Source organism: Oncorhynchus mykiss, chromosome 14 (assembly GCF_057628025.1).
Source record: "Oncorhynchus mykiss isolate SJ-2025 chromosome 14, ASM5762802v1, whole genome shotgun sequence".
NCBI classification, from domain to species: Eukaryota; Metazoa; Chordata; class Actinopteri; order Salmoniformes; family Salmonidae; genus Oncorhynchus; species Oncorhynchus mykiss.
Window position 1 is genome coordinate 22,960,166 of NC_143035.1, and position 23,153 is coordinate 22,983,318.

Sequence of the window (23,153 nt, forward strand, 5' to 3'; positions counted from 1 at the left end):
AATTTAAGCTGGCACTGCTACCCTAATAGCTGATTAATCTACTAGCCACTATGGGAAGGTTTACACTACAAACCCCAGAAATTGCTTTTTTTGAGCATGTGGTGTAGCAATAGTTTAAGAATCAATTGTAAACATCTCTGCTAATGCAAATGAGGCTGTCAAAAAGTTTACTCTAAGAAAGAAATTACTTTCATTTTCTTCACACAGTATGGTGTAGGCTACGCTCTTTTTGACAATCAGGAACTGTTTAGTATTATGCCCACACACACACAAACACCTCCCACGCAAAGCACTAACCAATAGTGTGCTCCATTGATGTCTTTACCAACTTGACGTCAAAAGGAAGGATTATATTTATCCTCAGCAGGGTTTCCGTTAGCCAGATTTTGGCAAATAAAAAAAATAAAAAGCCAAAAAATAAAGCGGTCACTGGCCAATAGTCCAGGAGAAGAAAAATAAATAAATCGGATTGCAAGATATTGCTTTTTTGCTTAATCATTGATGGAAATACCCATCGATCGAAATACATTTGACCGGTTATGCCTAGCAGTCTATAGGCTAATTTGCATAATTAAGTGGAATTAAATTGGCACGTGTATTTTCGTTAGTTATGTTTATCACATGCGTACAGCATATAGACACAGAGTCTATGAGCAGAAAACCTGTCACAGTGCGAGAGCTCCTGCTACAGCTTCTCAAACAGCTCATTTGTTGCCACTGTAGTGAAAGGTTATTTTATAAGTCCAGTCATTGCGTAACAATTCTAAATGCAATCACGTGTTAAAAACAGTTCTTGGCCACGATTTAAAAAAGCTACCATTTTAATTCCTCAATTGGTATTCAATTCACCATTCAAGTGCATACAGGCAACGGTAGGCTTTAGCGTGTCATACACCACTTTGCAATTAGCTGGAGGCAGTACACATTTTGAAAACATAATTGTTTGAAACCTGAACGTTTTAAAATCATATTATGAGGCATGTCTTGCTTCAAAGTAAAATACAACCATGGAAATGTGGAGACAATTATTTATATAGACTTTCATATGCAATTGAAACCAGTAGCCTATTTCTCTCATGTTCTCCTGGTTTCCAAATGAACTTTTTTTTTTCATTGTCTAGTAAGCAAAGGCACACTCCTAGTCATATTAGCAACTCATGCTAGTTGTTGCATCATTAGATCTCCCCTCTTTCTACATTTCTAACAGATTTTCATCTCTGTCACATGAAACCTTGTATGTGCAGTGCGCTTTTGACACCAGGGTCTTCTCACTAATTACATTATGGAATGAACATTCGCATGTAGCCTATGGCCTCAAGTTGATTGTTCTGTTAATATGAATTACCATAATCTACAATGTGATTTCTGTAATTCTGAGCAAAGTGGGTGGATGCCGTAATCAGGTTACGCACCAAGGGAAAAAAAGTCCATATACCTCTACGGGATCGGTGTCAACCCCGTGGGACAGTTGAGCTAACGGGCTAATGTGATTAGCATGAGGTTGTTAGTAACAAAACCTAGGACATAGGCCATATCAGATAAGCCTCAAAGCTTAAATTCTTGTTAATCTACCTGCACTGCCCAATTTACAGTAGCTATTACAGTGAAAGAATACCATGCTATTGTTTGAGGAGAGTGCACAGTTATGAACTTAAATGTATTAATAAACCAATTAGGCACATTTGGGAGTCTAAAACTTTGCACATACACTGCTGCCATCTAGTGGCCAAAAACGAAATTGCACCTGGGCTGGAATGATGCATTATGGCCTCTCTTGCATTTCAAAGATGGTACCAAAAAAAACATTCTTTGTATCATCTTTTACCAGATCTAATGTGTTATATTCTACTACATTAATTTCACATTTCCACAAATTTCAAAGTGTTTCCTTTCAAATGGTATCAAGAATATGAATATCCTTGCTTCAGGTCCTGAGCTACAGGCAGTTAGATTTGGGTGTCACTTTAGGTGAAAATTGAAGGAAAAAAAGGGTCAGATCCTTTAGGAGGCCCCTAGTGCCATTTTTCATAGAGGTACTTGATATTAAAACTGGCAAATTTTTCTATGCTGGATGAGTAGATTTTATTTTCCTGGACTTAAAAAAAAAAATTGACTGAGGACCTCAAAGTTTTAACCTACTGTATGCTTGAAGACTATCTGTGCTGCACGTTTTCAGAGTCAATTCATTCTACAGCAGTGCACCAAGGGCAAGTTTCAAACACAGTACATATTGCTTTTTGAAGAAAATCAGGGCTTGACATTAACGCTTGTCCAGGACAAGAAAAATAAATTGGTGGACAATAAGAATAAATTAGTTGTCCGAAAGGACAATTAAATATTTTTTCTTAAAATAACAATATTAAACAATTACTCTTATCAGTGTCCACTGGATGTGACGTATTGCTGTTCTCCAAATTTCTGCAGAGCATAACACAGCAGGATTTTTTAGGCTATTGCATTGACAGGCAGAGCGGTTATCACCGGTTGCGAGAGGCACAATTTAAAGCAGATCAGTGTGTGCACAATTGTTGATATTCTTTGCAAATTAGTGAGTTATTTACACAGTTATAGCACATATTTGGTCAGCAAACAGGCTTTGTACGGTCATGAAAATCCTGGGAAAAGTTGTTTGTTCATCAGCTGCATGTGTGCCAGAGCGAGTGGACCAGGGGAGAGGACGACATTACAGCAGGTAGGCCAAGCTTATAAAATAACGACAACAGACTAACTAGATAGCAAATTCAACACATAGTGTAGCCTGGCTAGTTATTATATGTAGGCTACTGAGCTTGTCTGCTGATGATTTAAGCACACATTAAATAATTAAGACATATCACTCAAGAGGGAGCCAGAGTGCAAGAAAAAAACCTGCTGCAGAACCACCACCTCCAGCTGGCCTTCGCAGACTCTGCCATTACGCTTCCGAAGTTGCCGATAATATGCTACACCAGGGGTTGGCAACCTTATTCATTTGAAGCGCCAACTTATCTTACCATTACTACCGATCTGCGTGCCCGTTATGATTTTCATATTCACATTTTCATGGAAGATTAATTTTATAATAAAGTCTCAAAATCATCATGTGATTCATAAAAACTTGATATAAATTAAAATGATACAAATCTAAAAAAAAATGTACTTGCTGTTTGAGGTGAAGAAAAAAATACTTTGAGAAGCTACACAACTCATTATTGTTGGTGATTAATAAACCTAGCGGAACGATTCGAAAACATCCGGTGAAATTGCAGAGCAAAATTCAAATTAAATTAGAAATATTTAACTTTCATAAAATCACAAGTGCAATACACCAAAATAAAGCTTAACTTCTTGTTAATCCAGCCACCGTGTCAGATTTCAAAAAGGCTTTACAGTGAAAGCAAACCACGCGATTATCTGAGGACAGCACCCCACCATACAAACACATGAAAATCATATTTCAACAAAGCAGGTGCGACACGAAAGGCAGAAATAACGATATAATTCATGCCTTACCTTTGAAGATCTTCTTCTGTTGGCGCTCTAATATGTTCCAGAAACATCAAATGTTTGTTCGATAAACTCCTTTTTTATTTCCCAAAATGTCAATTTATTTTGCGCGTTTGATTCAGAAAAACACCGGTTCCAACTTACCCAACATGATTACAAATGATCTAATAAGTTACCTGTAAACTTGGTCCAAACATTTCAAACAACATTCCTAATCCAACTTTAGGTATCCTAAAACGTAAATAATCAATACAATTTCAGATGGAATATACTGTGTTCAATAGCGATAAAAGCAACGTGGAGCGTGTGACCTGGAGTGCGCACCAAACAGAGTACACTTGGCTTGACACATTCTGAACAGCCATACTTCATTTCTGAAAGGAAAAATCTCAACCAATTTCTAAAAAATGTTGACATCTAGTGGAAGCCATAGGACCTGCAACCATGTGCCTCAAATCTAGTTACCAATAGAAAACCAATAGAAAACAGTCACCTCAAAACAAAACAAAATCCTGGATGGTTTGTCCTCTGGGTTTCGCCTGCCAAATAAGTTCTGTTATACTCACAGACATTATTTTAACAGTGTTAGAAACTTTAGAGTGTTTTCTATCCAAATCTACCAATTATATGCATATCGTAGCTTTTGGGCCTGAGTAGCAGGCAGTTTACTTTGGGCACGCTTTCCATCCGGATATGAAAATACTGCCCCCTATCCCAAACTGGTTTTAACACAATCAGAAATACTATCAGATCCCCAAATTACATTTATAAGCTCTGAGCTCTAACTCCAAAAAGTTCTGAGACACTGTAAAGTCCATGGAGAACAACAGCACCCCCTCCCAGCTGCCCACTTCGCTGAGGCTAGGTAACACGGTCACCACTGATAAATCCATGATAATCGAAAACTTCAACAAGCATTTCTCAACGGCTGGCCATGCCTTCCTCCTGGCTACTCCAACCTCGACCAACAGCTCCCCCCCGCAGCTACTCGCCCAAGCCTCCCCAGCTTCTCCTTTAACCAAATCCAGATAGCAGATGTTTTGAAAGAGCTGCAAAACCTGGACCCGTACGAATCAGCTGGTCTTGACAATCGCAACCCCTATTACCAGCCTGTTCAACCTCTTTTTCATATCGTCTGAGATCCCCAAGGATTGGAAATCTGCCACAGTCATCCGCCTCTTCAAAGGGGGAGACACCCTGGACCCAAACTGTTACAGACCTATTTCCATCCTGCCCTGCCTATCTAAGGTCTTCGAAAGCCTAGTCAACAAACAGATCACTGACCATCTCGAATCCCACCGTACCTTCTCCACTGTGCAATCTGGATTCCGAGCCGGTCACGGGTGCACCTCAGCCACGCTCAAGGAACTAAACGATATCATAACCGCCATCAATAAAAGACATCGACCTGGCCAAGGCTTTCGACTCTGTCAATCACCATATTCTTATCGGCAGACTCAGTAGCCTCGGGTTTTTCTAATGACTGCCTTGCCTGGTTCACCAACTACTTTGCAGACAGAGTTCAGTGTCTCAAATCGGAGGGCATGTTGTCCGGTCCTCTGGCAGTCTATGGGGGTGCCACAGGGTTCAATTCTCGGGCCGACTCTTTTCTCTGTATATATCAATGATGTTGCTCTTGCTGCTGGCGATTCGCTGATCCACCTCTACGCAGACGACTCCATTCTGTATACTTCTGGCCCTTCCTTGGACACTGTGCTATCTAACCTCCAAACGAGCTTCAATGCCATACAACACTCCTTCCGTGGCCTCCAACTGCTCTTAAACACTAGTAAAACCAAATGCATGCTTTTCAACCGTTCGCTGCCTGCACCCGCACGCCCGACTAGCATCACCACCCTGGATGGTTCAGACCTAGAATATGTGGACATCTATAAGTACCTAGGTGTCTGGCTAGACTGTAAACTCTCTTTCCAGACTCATATCAAGCATCTCCAATCTAAAATCAAGAAGATCACGCCGCCAAACTTACCCTAGTAAAACGGACTATCCTACCGATCCTCGACTTCGGCGATGTCAGCTACAAAATAGCTTCCAATACTCTACTCAGCAAACTGGATGCAGTGTATCACAGTGCCATCCATTTTGTTACTAAAGCACCTTATACCACCCACCACTGCGACCTGTATGCTCTAGTCGGCTGGTCCTCGCTACATATTCGTCGCCAGACCCACTGGCTTCAGGTCATCTACAAGACCATGCTAGGTAAAGCTCCGCCTTATCTCAGTTCACTGGTCACGATAGCAACACCCACCAGTAGCACGCGCTCCAACAGGTGTATCTCACTGATCATCCCTAAAGCCAACACCTCATTTGGCCGCCTTTCCTTACAGATCTCTGCTGCCTGTGACTGGAACGAATTGCAAAAATCGCTGAAGTTGGAGACTTATCTCCCTCACCAACTTTAAACATCTGCTATCTGAGCAGCTAAACGATCGCTGCAGCTGTACATAGTCCATCTGTAAATAGCCCTCCCAATTTACCTACCTCATCCCCATACTGTTTTTATTTATTTACTTTTCTGCTCTTTTGCACACCAGTATCTCTACCTGCACATGACTATCTGATCATTTATCACTCGTGTTAATCTGCTAAATTTTAATTATTTGCCTACCTCCTCATGCCTTTTGCACACAATGTATATAGACTCTTTTTTTTCTACTGTATTGACTTGTTAATCGTTTACTCCATGTGTAACTCTGTGTTGTTGTCTGTTCACACTGCTATGCTTTATCTTGACCAGGTCACAGTTGTAAATGAGAACTTGTTCTCAACTAGCCTACCTGGTTAAATAAAGGTGAAATAAAAAAAGCCTACATTTGCGGCGCAGGCCAGTTAGGTTAGGCCTACTTCTATGCATAATCAGGTGCACGTCCTTACTCAACATCGACAGGAGCACTCCAAACAAAACTAATAAATTCATAAATCGTAAATGGAATGAATCAGAACCGCAGAACCAAAAGTTGTTTCTCACAGGTGCAGCCTAGGTTGTGCGCTCAGCAAACTACGTGTCCACTCCGACAATGAGAAATGTAAATTACTTTAATAATAATAACAACATTAAATCCATTAACAGGAATTACGGTAACCAAATTAACATTCTAGATTAGAAATTGTGGGAATTAACAGTAAATGTACTACTGGTGATACTGGTGTGGGTCCGTAATGGATTAGTCCACCGAGACAGGTGAACAGCCTATTGACCAGTCGACTAAATGGGGTCAACCCTATCATATATTAATGTAATAGGCATGTCCTAAAAACTTTCCACGGGCATAATCGCAAACGGAGATACGCAGTTGATGGAGTACGTTAATAAATGAATGCGTTGCCTACTCTGGTTATAAACCCGTCTCCCCAGTGCCTCTATTGGGAGCTGATAAATAAATCTGATACCGTTAGAAAGCAGGGATTCTCGTCTATTCAACATTGGTCATGTCTGAGAACTTTAAAATATATTCTTAAAATAACCTAACTGAGAAATATCTCCCATGCAGTCAATAAATAGTCCCTGAAACATGAACATTTTAGACTTACAAGGTTATGGATAAACACGTCTAATGCTGCATTTCGACGAGGGACGCAAAACCCGTCATCCCACTCTTCATAGCGGGTCAAGAAAGGAAGAAAACTGACGCAAAAGCAAGCCAGCACAACGGTATGCATTACTATGGTGATTACAGTAAACAAACAGTGCAAATCAACATCCAGTAGAAAATAACGCCACGGCAGATGGCAAAAGTTTAAATATTGGAACTCTGGCGGCAAGTCCTGTCTACCGTGGCTGCTGAAGGCCTCTCAACGCCATTTAGCACTGTGCTCTCAATGAAAACAATGACATCCAGTTTGTGGTCTACCGTCTAACGCATACCATCTAAACTCAGCATTAGTTACTTACCTTGCTTTGAAGTAGCCTACTTTAGCCATTTCATCCCTTACTCATTGAATGAGGAAATTATTTTATAAAAAGACTAAACGTACTTGGTTGTAAATTTGCAATATTTTATAGCCCATGAAGGGTCATCCTCCAGGAGAGACAAAGGGACAGTGTTGTATTTGAGAGACTTGAATATACAAATAAGCCAACAGGTAGAGATTAGCCTAAATAAATGTGTCTAATTCTCTGTATGGTAATAGGCATAATAATAAGGCATTTTATATTGTAAAACGGTTCCTTGCATCATTAAACTCAACTTTCAGGAAAATATTTGGCCTATAGTGTAACAGATTTAAAAAAATGAATTGACTTGAACCAGTCCTACTTGTCCGAAAAACAAGTGGCAAAAAAAAGAGAATGTCAAGCCCTAGAAATTATGTAAAAACTCACCTCACAAAATACCCACTTGGATGTACAACACTCTCTGAGGTGACCCTGAGGGGAAAAAGAAATAGAAGTCAAGGCACAATCAGCAGCCATGTTTCTTTCTTACAAGCAACTAGCTCTACGACAGACATGTCTGACTCAGTACAAGCAACCCTCAACACAATCTGGTGATTAGATCCATTCTAGGAGTCATAACATCAGGCTTGTGAGTGGTAAACAGGATTACATCCACATTCATGAGCACAACGATCATTACTTCTGATGCACCGTGGGCTTACGTGAATCATTAAAAGACCACATTTGATTGCATGTAAACAGCTGCTCATCTGTTCAGAGGGGTTGGTTTAAATGCGGAACACATTTCGGTTGAATGCATTCAGTTGTTCAACTGACAAAGTATCCCCTTTCCTTTCAGACAGTGAGTCCTCTTGACCGCCTTGAACTGATGCCTGTGAGCAAGGAGCTTTTCTTGTGTTGCTAGGTTACAAAACTCTCCTCCATGAGGCACAATCAGCGATGAGGCACAATCAGCAGCAATGTTTCTTTCTTACAAGCAACTTTAAGCTCCACGACGGAGACATGTCTAACACAGTACCAGAGACCCTTATCACAATCCAGTGATTAAATCCATTTCACCTGAACTCTAGGAAACATAACTGTGCCGAGCTCCCTGCTTTCCAGGGCGTCTATATCAGGCGGTGTGAAAGGAAGACTCGGAAAAGGGGCACCGGTGCATCAACTCAGGCACCAACAGGCTCCTGAACAGCCGCTATCCCAGGGATTATCAACTAGATTCAGTGGAATGCAAATTGACTGCAAGAAGACCATACAGATATGTTTGACTAAAACAATTATTATAAACATTGCTTACATTTGAATACGATCATGTGTGAGAACACTTGGGAACAGATTCCTCAAATCACTGAGCTGATTTCCTGGTGTTTTTCTTTGTTGCTCAGAAAGCTTGTGGGGACAAATAAAACCAGTTGGGGAACCCTGTTATTGAGCACGACTGACTTTACACTATAGAGGTCCAGACTCCAGACCTCTTAATGATGCTAGATGTCAGAGGCCTGAAACGGTACACTGCGAAACTCAAATAGGCCATCAGCGTATAACGCGCTTGTGATAAAATGTTCAAGCACTTCCTACTGCTTCCGAAGAGTGTTTATGTTAACAAGCTAGCTGGCTATCGTAATCTGTGTGAGTGATCCATTTTGGGTGTACTCACGTTCTCATATGAACTGCAATGAAGCATTGTTCTGATAACCGGAGCATTGCATGTGATCACATCGCATAATAACAGTCTTAAATTCATAAACATAATTAAAGAAAATGTTCACCGGTCATGCGGAGTTTGTTGACTTCCTGAGTAAGGACAGGTACCGCACCAGAGACAATATTGGTCTGTATCTGTGTGGTCTGCACTGCGGCGATAAGAGGCACTCGCGCACTTGAGAACTGCAGCTGTCAAGCCTGAGGTGATTTACAATCTGGCATGAAATTTACTAAAGTGCGAACCCTGTGCCATCGGTAGGGTATAAAAAAATGTTTGAGGGGGAGGACGGCTCATTATAATGGCTGTAAAGGAGTGAATGAAATGGCATCAAACACATGGAAAACCATGTGTTCGATGTATTTGACAGTATTTCACTTATTCCGCTCCTGTCGAGTGCATATACAGTCAAAGTCAAAAGTTGACACCTACACATTCAAGGGTTTTTCTGAATTTACAATGTAGAATAATATTGAAAACACCAAAACTATGAAATAACACACATGGAATCATGTAGTAAACAAAAAGTGTTATATTATTTAAAGTAGCCAACCTTTGCCTTGACAGCTTTGCACACTCCTGGCATTCTCTCAACCAGCTTCATGATGTAATCACCTGGAATGCTTTTCCAACAGTCTTGAGGGAGTTCTCACATATGCTGAGCACTTGTTGGCTGCTTTTTCTTCACTCTGCTGTCCAACTCATCCCAAACCATCTCAATTGGGTTGAGGTCGGGTGATTGTGGAGGCCAGGTCATCTGATGCAGCACTACATCACTCTCCTTGGTCAAATAGCCCTTACACAGCCTGGAGGTGTGTTGGGTCACTGTCCTGTTGAAAAACAAATTTTAGTCCCACTGAGCCCAAACCAGATGAGATGGTGTATGGCGTATCGCTGCAGAATGCGGTGGTAGCCATGCTGGTTAAGTGTGCCTTGAATTCTAAATAGATCACAGACAGTGTCACCAGCAAAGCACCACCACACCACCTCCTCCATGCTTCACGCAGAGAACCACAGACGCAGAGATCATCTGTTCACCTACTCTGCGTCTCACAAAGGCAAAGCGGTTCTAACCAAAAATCTCCAATTAGCATCAAGGACCGATTTTCACCAGTCCATTCCTCGTGTTTCTTGACCCAAGCAAGCCTCCTTATTCGCCCAAGAAGGCCTGATTCATGCAGTCTCCTCTGAACAGTTGATGTTAAGATGTGTCTGTTACTTGAACTCTGAAGTAACAGTTAATTGTCGATGTCTGAGGCTGGTAACTCTAATGACTTAACCTCTGCAGCAGAGGTAACTCTCGGTCTTCCTTTCCTCTGGCGGTCCTCACGAGAGCCAGTTTCATCATAACGCTTTATGGTTTTTGCGACTGCACTTGAAGAAAAGTTCACATTTCTTGAAATTTTCTGGATTGACTGACCTTCATGTCTAAAGTAACGGACTGTCATTTCTCTTTGCTTATTTGAGCTGTTCTTGTCATAATATGGACTTGGTCTTTTACCAAATAGGGCTGTATACCACCCGACCCTTGTCACAACGCAACTGATTGGCTCAAACGCATTAAGGAACGAAATTCCACAAATGAACTTCTAACAAGGCACATCTGTTAATTGAAATGCAAGCTGGTTGAGAGAATGCCAAGAGTGTGCAAAGCTTTCACCAAGGCAAAGGGTGGCTACTTTGAAGAATCTAAAATATATTTTGATTTGTTTAACACTTGTTCGGTTACTACATGATTCAATATGTGTTATTTCACAGTTTTGATGCCTCCACTATTATTCTACAATGCAGTTTTAGCTACAAAAAGAAAGAAAAATGCTTGAATGAATAGTGTCCAAACTTTTGACTGGTACTGTATGTATATATGCCATTTAGCAGATGCTTTTATCCAAAGCAACTTGCAGTGTGTGCATACATTTGTATTATTTTTGGACCCACGGGAACCATTCCAACAACCTTAGCCATGCTAGCACCAAGCTCTACCAAATGAGCCACACAGGACCTGAGAGGCTAGGGGTTGTCAGTTGTGGCTGTTGGATAGAGAAACCGGAGGACAGGCTCATTGTACTTCATTGGTACAGCTGAAGTCGGAAATGTACATACACTTAGGAAGGAGTCATTAAAACTGCAAGTTCGAATCCCCAAGCTGACATGGTACAAATCTGTCGTTCTGCCCCTGAACAGGCAGTTCATTGGCCGTCATTGAAAATAAGAATTTGTTCTTAACTGACTTGCCTAGTTAAATAAAAGGTAAAATAAAATAACATTTACAAAAATCTACTTGGTGCATGACAAGTAATATTTCCAACAATTGTTTACAGACAGATTATTTCACTTATAATTCCAGTAGGTCAGAAGTGTACATACACTAAGTTGACTGTGCATTTAAACAGCTTGGAAAATTCCAGAAAATTATGTAATGGCTTTAGAAGCTTCTGATAGGCTAATTGACATCATTTGAGTCAATTGGAGGTGTACCTGTGGATGTATTTCAAGGCCTACCTTCAAACTCAGCGCCTCTTTGCGGGAAAATCAAAAGAAATCAGCCAAGACCGCAGGAAAAAAAATTGTAGACCTCCACAAGTCTGGTTCATCCTTGGGAGCAATTTCCAAACGCCTGAAGGTACCACGTTCATCTGTACAAACAATAGTACGCAAGTATAAACACCATGGGAACACGCAGCCGTCATACCACTCAAGGAGACGCGTTCTGTCTCCTAGAGATGAATGTACTTTGGTGTGCGAATGGTGCAAATCAATCCCAGAACATAAAATAGATGGCATCATGAGGTAGGACAATTATGTGGCTATATTGAAGCAAAATCTCAAGACATCAGTCAGGAAGTTAAAGCTTGGTGGCAAATGGGTCTTCCAAATGGACAATGTCCCCAAACATACTTCTGAAGTTGTGGCAAAATGGCTTACGGACAACAAAGTCAAGGTATTGGAGTGGCCTTCAAAAAGCCCTGACCTCAATCACATAGAAAATTTGTGGGCAGAAATAAAAAAGCGTGTGCGAGCAAGGAGGCCCACAAACCCGACTCAGTTACACCAGCTCTGTCAGGAGGAATGGGCCAAAATCCACCCAACTTATTGTGAGAAACTTGTGGAAGGCCACCCAATGTTTGACCCAAGTTAAACCATTTAAAGGCAATGCTACCAAATACTAATTGAGTGTATGTAAACTTCTGACCCAGTGGGAATGTGATGAAAGAAATAAAAGCTGAAATAAATAATTCTCAACTATTATTCAGACATTTCACATTATTAAAATAAAGTGGTGATCCTAACGGACCTAAGACAGGGAATTTTTTTACTAGGAATAAAATGTCAGGAATTGTGAGAAACTGGAGTTTAAATGTATTTGGCTAAGGTGTATGTAAACTTCCGACTTCAACGTCACCAAACCCACTGGCTCCAGGTCATCCACAAGTCTTTGCTAGGTAAAGCCCCGCCTTATCTCAGCTCACTGGTCACCATAGCAGCACCCATCCGTACCACGCAATCGAGCAGGTATATTTCACTGGTCATCCCCAAAGCCAACACCAACTCCTGCCAAGGACTGGAACGAAGTGCAAAAATCACTGAAGCTGGAGACTCATATCTCCAGAGCAGCTCACAGATCACTGCACATAGCCCATCTGTAAAAAGCCCATCCAACTACCTCATCCCCATACTGTATTTACTTATTTATCTTGCTCCTTTGCATCCCAGTATCTCTACTTGCACATTCATCTTCTGCACATCTACTATTCCAGTGTTTAATTGCTATATTGTAATTACTTCACCACCAATGCCTATCTATTGCCTTACCTCCCTTATCCTACCTCATTTGCACATACTGTGTATATATATACACACACACACATTTTCTACTGTATTATTGACTGTTTGTTTATTCCATGTGTAACTGTTGTTGTATGTGTCGAACAGCTTTGCTTTATCTTGGCCAGGTTGCAGTTGCAAATGAGAACTTGTTCTCAACTAGCCTTTCTGATTAAATAAAGGTTGGTGGGGGGGGGGGGGGGGGGGTGTATATGGAACATAATGAGAAATGGTATCAAACATATGTCAGTCATGATTTAGAATTAAATAACTTAAACTGCAGGGCCTCCCGGGGGTGGCGCGACTCCTGTGGCGGGCCGGGCGCAGTGCGCGCTAACCAAGGTTGCCAGGTGCACGGTGTTTCCTCCGACACATTGGTGTGGCTGGCGGCTTCCAGGTTGGATGGCAGTGCGGCTTGGTTGCGTCCTTAAACTGGTCCTGAACATCTAAAACTAAAAGCATTGTATTTGGTACAAATCCTTCCCTAAGTTCTAGACCTCAGCTGAATCTGATAATGGTGTGGCTATTGAACAAGTTGAGGCGACTAAATTAGTGTTACCTTAAATTGTAAACAGGCATGGTCAAAAAATATAGATTTGATGGTTGTAAAGATGGGGAGGTCTATTCGTAATAAAGAGGTGCTATGCTTGTGACCAAAAAGCAAATCCCGCAAGCTCTAGTTTTGTCTATCTTGATTATTGTCCAGTTGTGTTGTCGAGTGCTGCAAGGAAAGACTTAGTTATGCTGCAGCTGGGCCAGAACAGAGCAGCACACCTTTCTCATACATTGTAATCAGAGGGCTAATATAAATACTATGCATGCCAGTCTCTCTTGGCTAAGAGTTGAGGAGAGTGACTGCATCACTTCTTTTTTATAAGAAACAATGTGTTCAAAATTCAAAATTGTTTGCATAGTCAGCTTACACACAGCTCTAAGACACACTTTCCACACCAGACATGCCACCAGGGGTCTTTGCACAGTCCCCAAATCTAGAACAAATTCAAGAGAGCGTACAATATTACAGTGGCATTATTGCATGGAACTCCCATCGGTCAAATTAACTGCAAACCTAGTTTTAAAAAAACTGAAAACACCTCACAGCACCTCTCCCCTATTTGACCTAGATAGTTTGTGTGTATGTATTGATATGTAGGCTACGTATGCTATTTTTAAATTGATGTAGTTCTGTCCTTGAGCTGTACTTATCTATTAATGTTCTGTATTAGGTCATGTTTCATATGGACCCCAGAAAGAGTAGCTACTGCTTTTGCAACAGCTAATAGGCATCCTAATAAAATACCTAGATACCTTACCCCTATACATATCAAGGTCTAGCAGTCCAGTAACCCTGCGCAGTGTAAATATGGTATTAGAACTGGCCCTGTATATAGCTTACATACTTCATGTTCCTTTTATTATATTTCTTGTGTTTTTTTTCTACCTTGTGTTATTTTTAGTGCAACATTGATATTGATAACTGCATTGTTGGGTTTAGAGCTAGCAAGAAAGGAATTGTACTGTACTTGTGCATGTGACATTAAAACTTAAAACCTGAAACATAACATCAAGCCTGTGAGTGGTAAACAGTATTACACCCACATTCATGAGCACAGAGATCATCATCGTTACCTCTGATGCACCGTGGGCTTACGTGAATCATTAAAAGACCACAGTTACTAATCTGTTCAGAAAGTGGTTCCTCTTAGCCGCCTTGATGGCTGTGAGTAAGGGGCTGTTCTTGTGTTGCTAGGTTACAAAACTATCCTCCATATGAATAACAAGTTTGTATGTTAGTGGTCTTGGTACCGTCTCTCTGTCTCTTTCTCAGTCTCTCACACACAATAGGTATAGTAGATAATGAGTTTAAAAAAAGGTCGTAGCAGGATGTTTTGCTTTAAGTAGCTAGCTGGTAAATATTTAAACAGTCAAAGCTAGCTCAAGAACCAAATGCTATCCCAGCAGGAGGTAACATTAGCCTAAGCCATAAACCAATATTATGGTACGGAGTAACGTTACTAGCCCGTACCAAGCCTCACTGTCAGCACTTTTCTGTCATATGGGTACTTTGCTAGCCAACAGGATCCAACTAGCATAGAGACTAGCATATACACCTAGGTTGAAGATGACAAAGGGTTAAGACAACGGGATTCTAATATCCCAGAGCTAATTCAACAATGGGATCAGCCAGCGACACATTTTAGAGAGCTAGGCCAACTTTCAGAATGTTTAATATTGTTATAAATCTAGACATTCTGTTACTTCGCATTGTTCAAGTACTCCCCATGTAATGTTAATGGGGAGCTAACATGGATGCCTTAGATGGATGTAAATGCATTTTAATTTCAGAAATAGCATTGCCCAATTCTATAAATGCATGGCTCTGGGACCAGCAGGGTGGATATATATTTCTATGCCAGAGGGACCAACTACACTAGTTAGAAACGGCACTAATCGTTAGCAAGGACGCTGGTATAGAATTAGCTATATGATCGCTATGGGCGCTGGTCCCAGATTTGTGACGACGTTGTCTTGTATATTTTCGATCTAGGTATTCACTAGGAACCAAACAGAATTAAACGGGGAGGGGTCTACCTGAATTTGTCCAATAGAAAATCTAGTTTCCGTTGCAAAACGTTTTACGTTTGGAGTAAACGGTTTCCGTTTCAAAACGTTTGCTACGGTCTTCGTGCTAACGTTAGCTAGCTACGTAGCTAGGTAACCAAGGATTTGTATAAATAACCGGCCTTATTACTATCTGTGAGGTAACGTTAGATAACTAGCTAACCGGAAAACCCAAATGATACGAACTTCAAGAAATATTGCATGGGCTGTGCCTTCCAGTTAACTACCAAACAAATACACTTTCCTCGAGTTATTAACTTAGTTAACTAGCTAACGTTAGTTGGCTGTGGTTGTGACTTAGCTATGTTAGCTAGCCAGCTAAAGTTAGCTAGCTACACACGCGGAAGTTAACTAGCTAATGCTATAAGAGCGGAATAGTGATAGCGATATATCTGTTCCTTACTTCAGTTGTTTATTTCAGTTTCCAGCTTTCAGACGACACCCCTTTCCCGGATCTTTCGTATGTCCTCTGTTACTAGCTAATAGCTTTGCACAACACAGAGGTATAGCACGATGCAAGCCGCACAATGTTCACAATCTTTGATGCAAGCGACTCACTGGCAACGGCCCTGTCCAGTGGCAGTGTGTCAGCTGACCAAATTACGCGAGATTTTACTGCTGGGTTAAAGTCAGTGCCAAAATAAACTACAAAATTGATTTATGGGAACCCGGAGGACAACAACACGTGCTTGTTGCTGTCGAAGGCGTAATAACGACCTCTGTCGGATAACCACTTGGAGAGAAAATCCATGCTTTTCATTTTTTATATAAACTTTACATAACCTGGTAAATTAGTTAAGAATAAATTATTATTTACAATGACAGCCTACCAGGGAGTGGGTTATCTACCTTGTTCAGGGGAAGAAGAACAGATTTTTACCTTGTCAGCGCGAGAATTCGATGCAGCAACCTTTCAGTTACTGACCCAACGCTCTAACCACTACGCTACCTGCCACCCCCTTCATGCTGAAAGGTGGCATTGATCATAAATATTGTCTCTATGGTTTATTTTCCTATTTGAAAAATTATTAGACTAGATCTGTCATGACCATTCAATCTAAGAGGTAATGTCCTAGATATAAAATATAATTAATTAATTCAAAGATATTGAATTTGGCCACTCAGTGTTATCTCTAGAGACAACAGACTTGGAAAATAAACATTAAACTAACCAATCCTTATATGAAGGCTTTGCCTCAATTGCAAGGTAGCCTATCTGTCAGAGGTGGGACAAAGTCACTATAGAGAGAAATAGTAATGGCATCTTTGTGTAGCACAGCTGAAAACTGTTGTCCTGATTAAAGAAGCAATAAAACTGTCCTTCTTTAGACTAGTTGAGAATCTGGAGCATCAGCATTTGTGGGTTCGATTACAGGCTCAAAATGGCCAGAAACAAAGAACTTTCTTCTGAAACTCATCAGTCTATTCTTGTTCTGAGAAATTCCATTTCTATTCCATTTGAGAAATTGCCAAGAAACTGAAGATCTCGTACAACACTGCGTACTGGCTCTAACCAGAATAGAAAGAGGAGTGGGAGGCCCCAGTGCACAACTGAGCAAGAGGACAAGTATATTAGTGAGTCTAGTGTAAGAAACAGACGCCTCGCGAGTCCTCAACTGGCAGCATCATTAAATAGTACCCGAAAAAACACCAGTCTCAACGTCAACAGTGAAGAGGTGACTCCGGGTTTACTGGGCCTATTGAAGGTAGTGCAATGTTACAGCGACACTATATGTATGCTGACAGGTGTATAAAATCGAGCACACAGCCTCGCAATCTCCATTGACAAACATTGGCAGTAGAATGGCCATTTTGAAGAGCTCAGTGACTTTCAATGTGGCACCGTCATAGGATGCCACCTTTCCAACAAGTCAGTTTGTAAAATTTCTGTGAAGTGGTAGACCACACAAACTCACAGAATGAAACCGCTGAGTGCTGAAGCGCATAGCGTGTAAAAATCGTCTGTTCTCAGTTGCAACACTCACTACCAAGTTCCAAACTGCACCAATACTACCTGCCCCAATGCATAGTGCCAACTGTAAAGTTTGATGGAGCAGGAATAATGGTCTGGGGCTGTTTTTCATGGTTCGGGCTAAGCCCCTTAGTTCCAGTCAAGGGAAATCCTAAAACTACAGCATACAATTACATTCTAGATGATTCTGTGCCTCCAACTTTGTGGCAACAGTTTGGGGAATGCCCTTTCCTGATTCAGCATGACAGTGCCCCATGCACAAAGTGAGATCCATACAGAAATGGTTTGTTGAGATCGGTGTGGAAGAACTTGGCAGGCCTGCACAGAGCCCTGACCTCAACCCCATCAAACACCTTTGGGATGAATTGGAATGCCGACTGCGAGCCAGGCCTAATCGCCCAACATCAGTGCCCGTCCTCACTAATGCTCTTGTGGCTGAATGGAAGCAAGTCCCCACAGCAATGTTCCAAAATCTAGTAGAAAGCCTTCCTAAAAGAGTGGAGGCTATATTAATGCCCACATACTTTTGTTAATGTAGTGTACAGTATCTTTAATCTTATAGCCAGTACCGACCACAGGTAGGGCTATATAATTAACCCACCCAAACTAGGTCCTTCTGAATAATGAAAATGATCAATGAAATTAGCAGGTTCTGGCAAAGATGCATGTAGTTAGGCTACTCTAATATGAATGAGTTAGGCTACTCTGTTTTTGCCAGGCAAAACCGAAGAAAATAAATGTCTGGTCACCAATCAGTTTTCCATCCAACAATTTAATGAGGATGAATTACCTGATGCATGAAAACAGTCAAGACCGAGTTGATGCAAAAAGGATATGCCGGTACAATTTTATAAATGCCGACAGACATGGTGGGATCTTTTTGTGTTGGTGAAATTAATTATGCGAGAAATGGCGATGGAAACTCCTTCAAATATTGATATATTATTCCATCATATCGAAGTAAATTGGGAGTCACTCGATGATATGGTGTGTGATCCTCCCACTACGACTCGGGAAACTATGCAGTTTATTAGGCTGCAGATTAAATCAATTATGATGAACTTCACAGGGTGGTGGACGTGCACGGTGATCAATTTTTGCCTGCAGTTTGACCATTAAAAATATTGCTCTTATCCGTAATAATCTCATAATGTAGGTAGCCTACCCGCACTGTATCTGCGACCTGTTGGCTAGAGTCATGTGCCAAGACCGGACTGGGCACGTTTGTTATATACCGCAACAGTTTTTGCAACAAAACCATCAGTTGAGTTTAAAATGTGATGGAAACCCATTGAATATATTTTTAATCGCAAAAGTTATTTTATGTGCACTACATCATCATGCACAGCCTTTTATCCCCAATAAATGTTTATGTGCACCACGTCATCATGCACAGCCTTTTATCCCCAATAAATATATTTGATTGAAACACATCTCTGGTGGGAAAATGCTCACATTGTTTTATGCAGATTTTAGAAAATTCGCATGAAAATCTGTCGTCAATTGGATTGAAACCTGGCTACTAATTTAGATATGTGCGCCAATGTTGCTAACTGGTCATTGGTCAACAGTTAAAACGTGCAATTTTTGTATTCTGAAGCACAGATTAGATGTTTCTGAAACAAGAATTTGATGCAATGCCGTAGGCCTATGTTAGTGACCAGATCGAATAAGCATAGGTATAAATATAACATACAAATGGTAGAGCATATGTAGCCTATTCAAATAGTCTATGTATGGAAAAAATATATTTTCCACATTAAATTTCACACTCGCAGCCCCCTAAAATCTTCTCAGTGCACTTGCTCACCCTTATTCGGCCTGTATTGATTGACAGTTTGCTAGTCCAATCAGTGTGCGTTTTACTAGCCAATTTGTTTTTTTTTAATATATGATACTCTCTCTGGCTGCGTGGAAAATAGGCCTAATCCACAGAGACCCTGTGCCACAAAAGGAGTGACAAAACGTTACAAAACCATTTCAAGTCATTAGTTTCAAGTCAAAGTCGAGTCCTGTGTCTGGAGGTTCAAAGTCCAAGTCAAATCTGGAGATATTTATTTTATTTTCCATCAAGTCATCAAATTTGTGACTTGCTTCCAAGTCATGTGACTGGAATCCATGCCTCTGCTATCTGGCAAACAAAATGGTCTGTTTGTGTGACTTCATCAAGCTAGCAATAGAACCAAAATAATGAATACTGCCACTGTAACACGTTGGTGTATTTGGTAATAAATTGAAATATCTCTAAATTAGTTTTCCAGTAACATTATCAGTAAGACTCCAGAGTCCTTTTTCAGGTGCAACTCCTGGGTCTAGAATTAGCTTTCCTTCTCTTTCCCTCACGATCAAAGAAAATTGGATGACTGTCTTTTCCAAATGCACAAAAGATAAGATAATTACTGAGGTTATAGTTGGCTGCTTCCCACTTTCCCTTGGTTTAACAAGTGGCTAAAAATACCCTGTTATTTCTGTCCATCAGCTATGTTTCTCAGAAGTCATTATCCGATTTTACAGCTGTCAAATTATTCATTATTAGAGTATTTTAATGGGTTCCCTGGGAGTCACTGTCAAATTAATACAATAATATTTAACAGATATGGTCATGATTTACAATGCCAGTACAGAGGAGAAGAGGAAAAATTTGCATAAAAGCAATGCCAAAATGTTCTTAATGTCCACACCCATAATAAAATATATCAGATGCAAAACTATATGTGGTTGAAGAGTTGAAAATATCATGACGAAAATGTTGAGAAGTGCTTGTTAGATTGCTGCTATAAATATTATGATTCGCTCTTCCATATGATCAGACTGGTAGAAGGTATCCAGTATCTAACCTAACATGCCGTATATGTACATTCCCACCCAGCCTTGGGCCTTGTCTGATCTGTAATAACACAGCAGTCTGTTTGACCTGATGGTGGCACTCACCTGTGATATGTTCCACCCCTGCCCTGCCAACAAACCACTGTGCAATCAACACCCATCTCATCATTTCTCCCAAAGACATACGTCTCCTTTAGGCCTGAACCCATACATGTACACAAGCTTGCATACTGTAACTGTAGGCTATATACATTCATCACTGTATTTATTTGTCATGTTTTTATGAGACTAATTTGTAATGTCATTGGTCTGTTGATGGGGTGCAGTGTATTCTCCCAGTGTGGGGACATGGTTTGTATCCCAGACCCCTTCCCCTTTACCACATTTTGCTACGTTACAGCCTTATTCTAAAATGGATTAAATCATTTTAAAAATCATCAATACACCCAATACCCCATAATACAAAGCAAAAACAGATTTTCAGAAATGTTTGTAAAACAAATGTAATTCCTTATTTACATAAGTATTCAGACCCTTTGCTATGATTCTTGAAATTGAGCTCAGGTGCATCTTGTTTCCATTGATCATCCTTGATATGTTTATACAACCTGATTGGAGTTCACCTACGGTAAATTATATTGATTGGATATGATTTGGAAAGGCACACACCTGTCTATAAAATGTCTTACAGTTGACAGTGCATGCCAGAGCAAAACCCAAGCTATGAGGTCTAAGTAATTGACTGTAGAGCGCCGAGACAGGATTGTGTCGAGGCACAGATCTGGGGAAGGGTACCAAAAATGTGTGCAGCATTGAAGGTCCCCAAGAACACAGTGGCCTCCATCATTCTTAAATGGAAGAAGTTTGGAACCACCAAGACACTTCTTAGAGGAGGTAGCCCAGCCAAACTGAGCAATTGGGGGAGAAGGGCCTTGGCCAGGGAGTTGACCAAGAACCCGATAGTCACTCTGACTGAGCTCCAGAATTCCTTTGTGGAGATGGGAGAACCTTGCAGAAGAACAACCATTTCTGCAGCACTCCACCAATCAGGTATTTATGGTAGAGTGGCCAGACGGAAGTCACTAATCTGTAAAAGGTAAATCACAGCCCACTTGGAGTTTGCCAAAAGGCATCTAAAGGACTCTCAGACCATGAGAAACAAGATTCTCTGGTCTGATGAAACCAAGATTGAACTCTTTGGCCTGAATGCCAAGAGTCACATTTGGAGGAAACCTGGGACCGTCCCTACGGTGAAGTAAGGTGGTGGAAGCATCATGCTGTGGGGAGCTTTTTCAGCGGCATGGACTGGGAGACTAGTCAGGATCGAGGCAAAGATGAATGGAGCAAAGTACAGAGAGATCCTTGATGAAAATCTGCTCCAGAGCACTTAGGACCTCAGACTGGGGCGATGGTTCACCTTCCAAAAGGACAACGACTCTAAGCACACAGCCAAGACAATGCAGGAGTGGCTTCGCAACAAGTTTCAATGTCCTTGAGTGTCCCAGCCAGAGCCTGGACTTGAACTCGATCGAACATTTGCTGACAGACCTGAAAATAGCTGTGCAGCGACGCTCCCCATCCAACCTGACAGAGCTTGAGAGGATCTGCAGAGAAGGGAGAAACTCCCCAAATACAGGTGTGCCAAGCTTGTAGCGTCATACCCAAGAAGACTCAAGGCTGTAAATCGCTGCCAAATGTGCTTCAACAAAGTGCTGAGTAAAGGGTCTGAATACTTATGTAAATGTGATATCAAATCAAATCAAATGTATTTATATAGCCCTTTTTACATCAGCTGATATCTCAAAGTGCTGTACAGAAACCCAGCCTAAAACCCCAAACAGCAAGCAATACAGGTGTAGAAGCACAGTGGCTAGGAAAAACTCCCTAGAAAGAACAAAACCTAGGAAGAAACCTAGAGAAGAACCAAGCTAGGAGGGGTGGCCAGTCCTCTTCTGGCTGTGCCGGGTGGAGATTATAACAGAACATGGCCAAGATGTTCAAATGTTCATAAATCACCAGCAGGGTCAAATAATGATAATCACAGTAGTTGTCGAGGGTGCAGCAAGTCAGCACCTCAGGAGAAAATGTCAGTTGGCTTTTCAAAGCCGATCATTAAGAGTATCTCTACCACTCCTGCTGTTTCTAGAGAGTTGAAAACAGCAGGTCTGGGACAGGTAGCATGTCCGGTGAACAGGTCAGGTTTCCATAGCCGCAGGCAGAACAGTTGAAACTGGAGCAGCAGCACAACCAGTGGACTGGGGACAGCAAGGAGTCATCATGCCAGGTAGTCCTGAGACATGGTCCTAGGGCTCAGGTCCTCAGAGAGAGAGAAAGAAAGAGAGAAAGAGAGAATTAGAGAGAGCATACTTATTTTCACACAGGACACCGGATAAGACAGGAGAAGTACTCCAGATATAACAAACTGACCCAACCCCCCGACACATAAACTACTGCAGCATAAATACTGGAGGCTGAGACAGGAGGGGTCAGGAGACATTGTGGCCCCATCCGACGATACCCCCAGACAGGGCCAAACAGGAAGGATATAACCCCACTCACTTTGCAAAGGCACAGCCCCTGCACCACTAGAGGGATATCTTTAACCACCAACTTACCATCCTGAGACAAGGCCGAGTATAGCCCAGAAAGATCTCCGCCACGGCACAACCCAAGGGGGTGGCGCCAACCCAGAAAAGGAAGATCACGTCAGTGAGTCAACCCACTCAATTGACGCACCCCTCCTAGGGACAGCATGAAAGAGCACCAGTAAGCCAGTGACTCAGCCCCTGTAATAGGGTTAGAGG

At 41.4% G+C, this 23,153-nt stretch overlaps 1 protein-coding gene across 5 annotated transcripts in view; it reads right to left on the reverse strand.

Moving 5' to 3' along the window:
• LOC110488996 (ecto-NOX disulfide-thiol exchanger 2) overlaps positions 1-16,297 on the reverse strand; it is a 296,941-nt gene extending 280,644 nt beyond the window's left edge. For 2 of the 5 annotated variants that reach the window (XR_016486333.1, XM_090198593.1), the window contains exons 1-2: positions 15,955-16,272; positions 7,832-7,876 (exon numbers count right to left, since the gene is read on the reverse strand). The gene's annotated coding sequence lies outside the window, so the exon portion shown is untranslated. Of the gene's footprint in view, positions 1-7,831; positions 7,877-9,657; positions 9,935-15,954 lie in introns of all 5 variants that reach the window. The other 3 variants (XM_090198592.1, XM_090198591.1, XM_090198594.1) reach the window with 3 other exon arrangements.
• Positions 16,298-23,153: the final 6,856 nt, after the last annotated feature.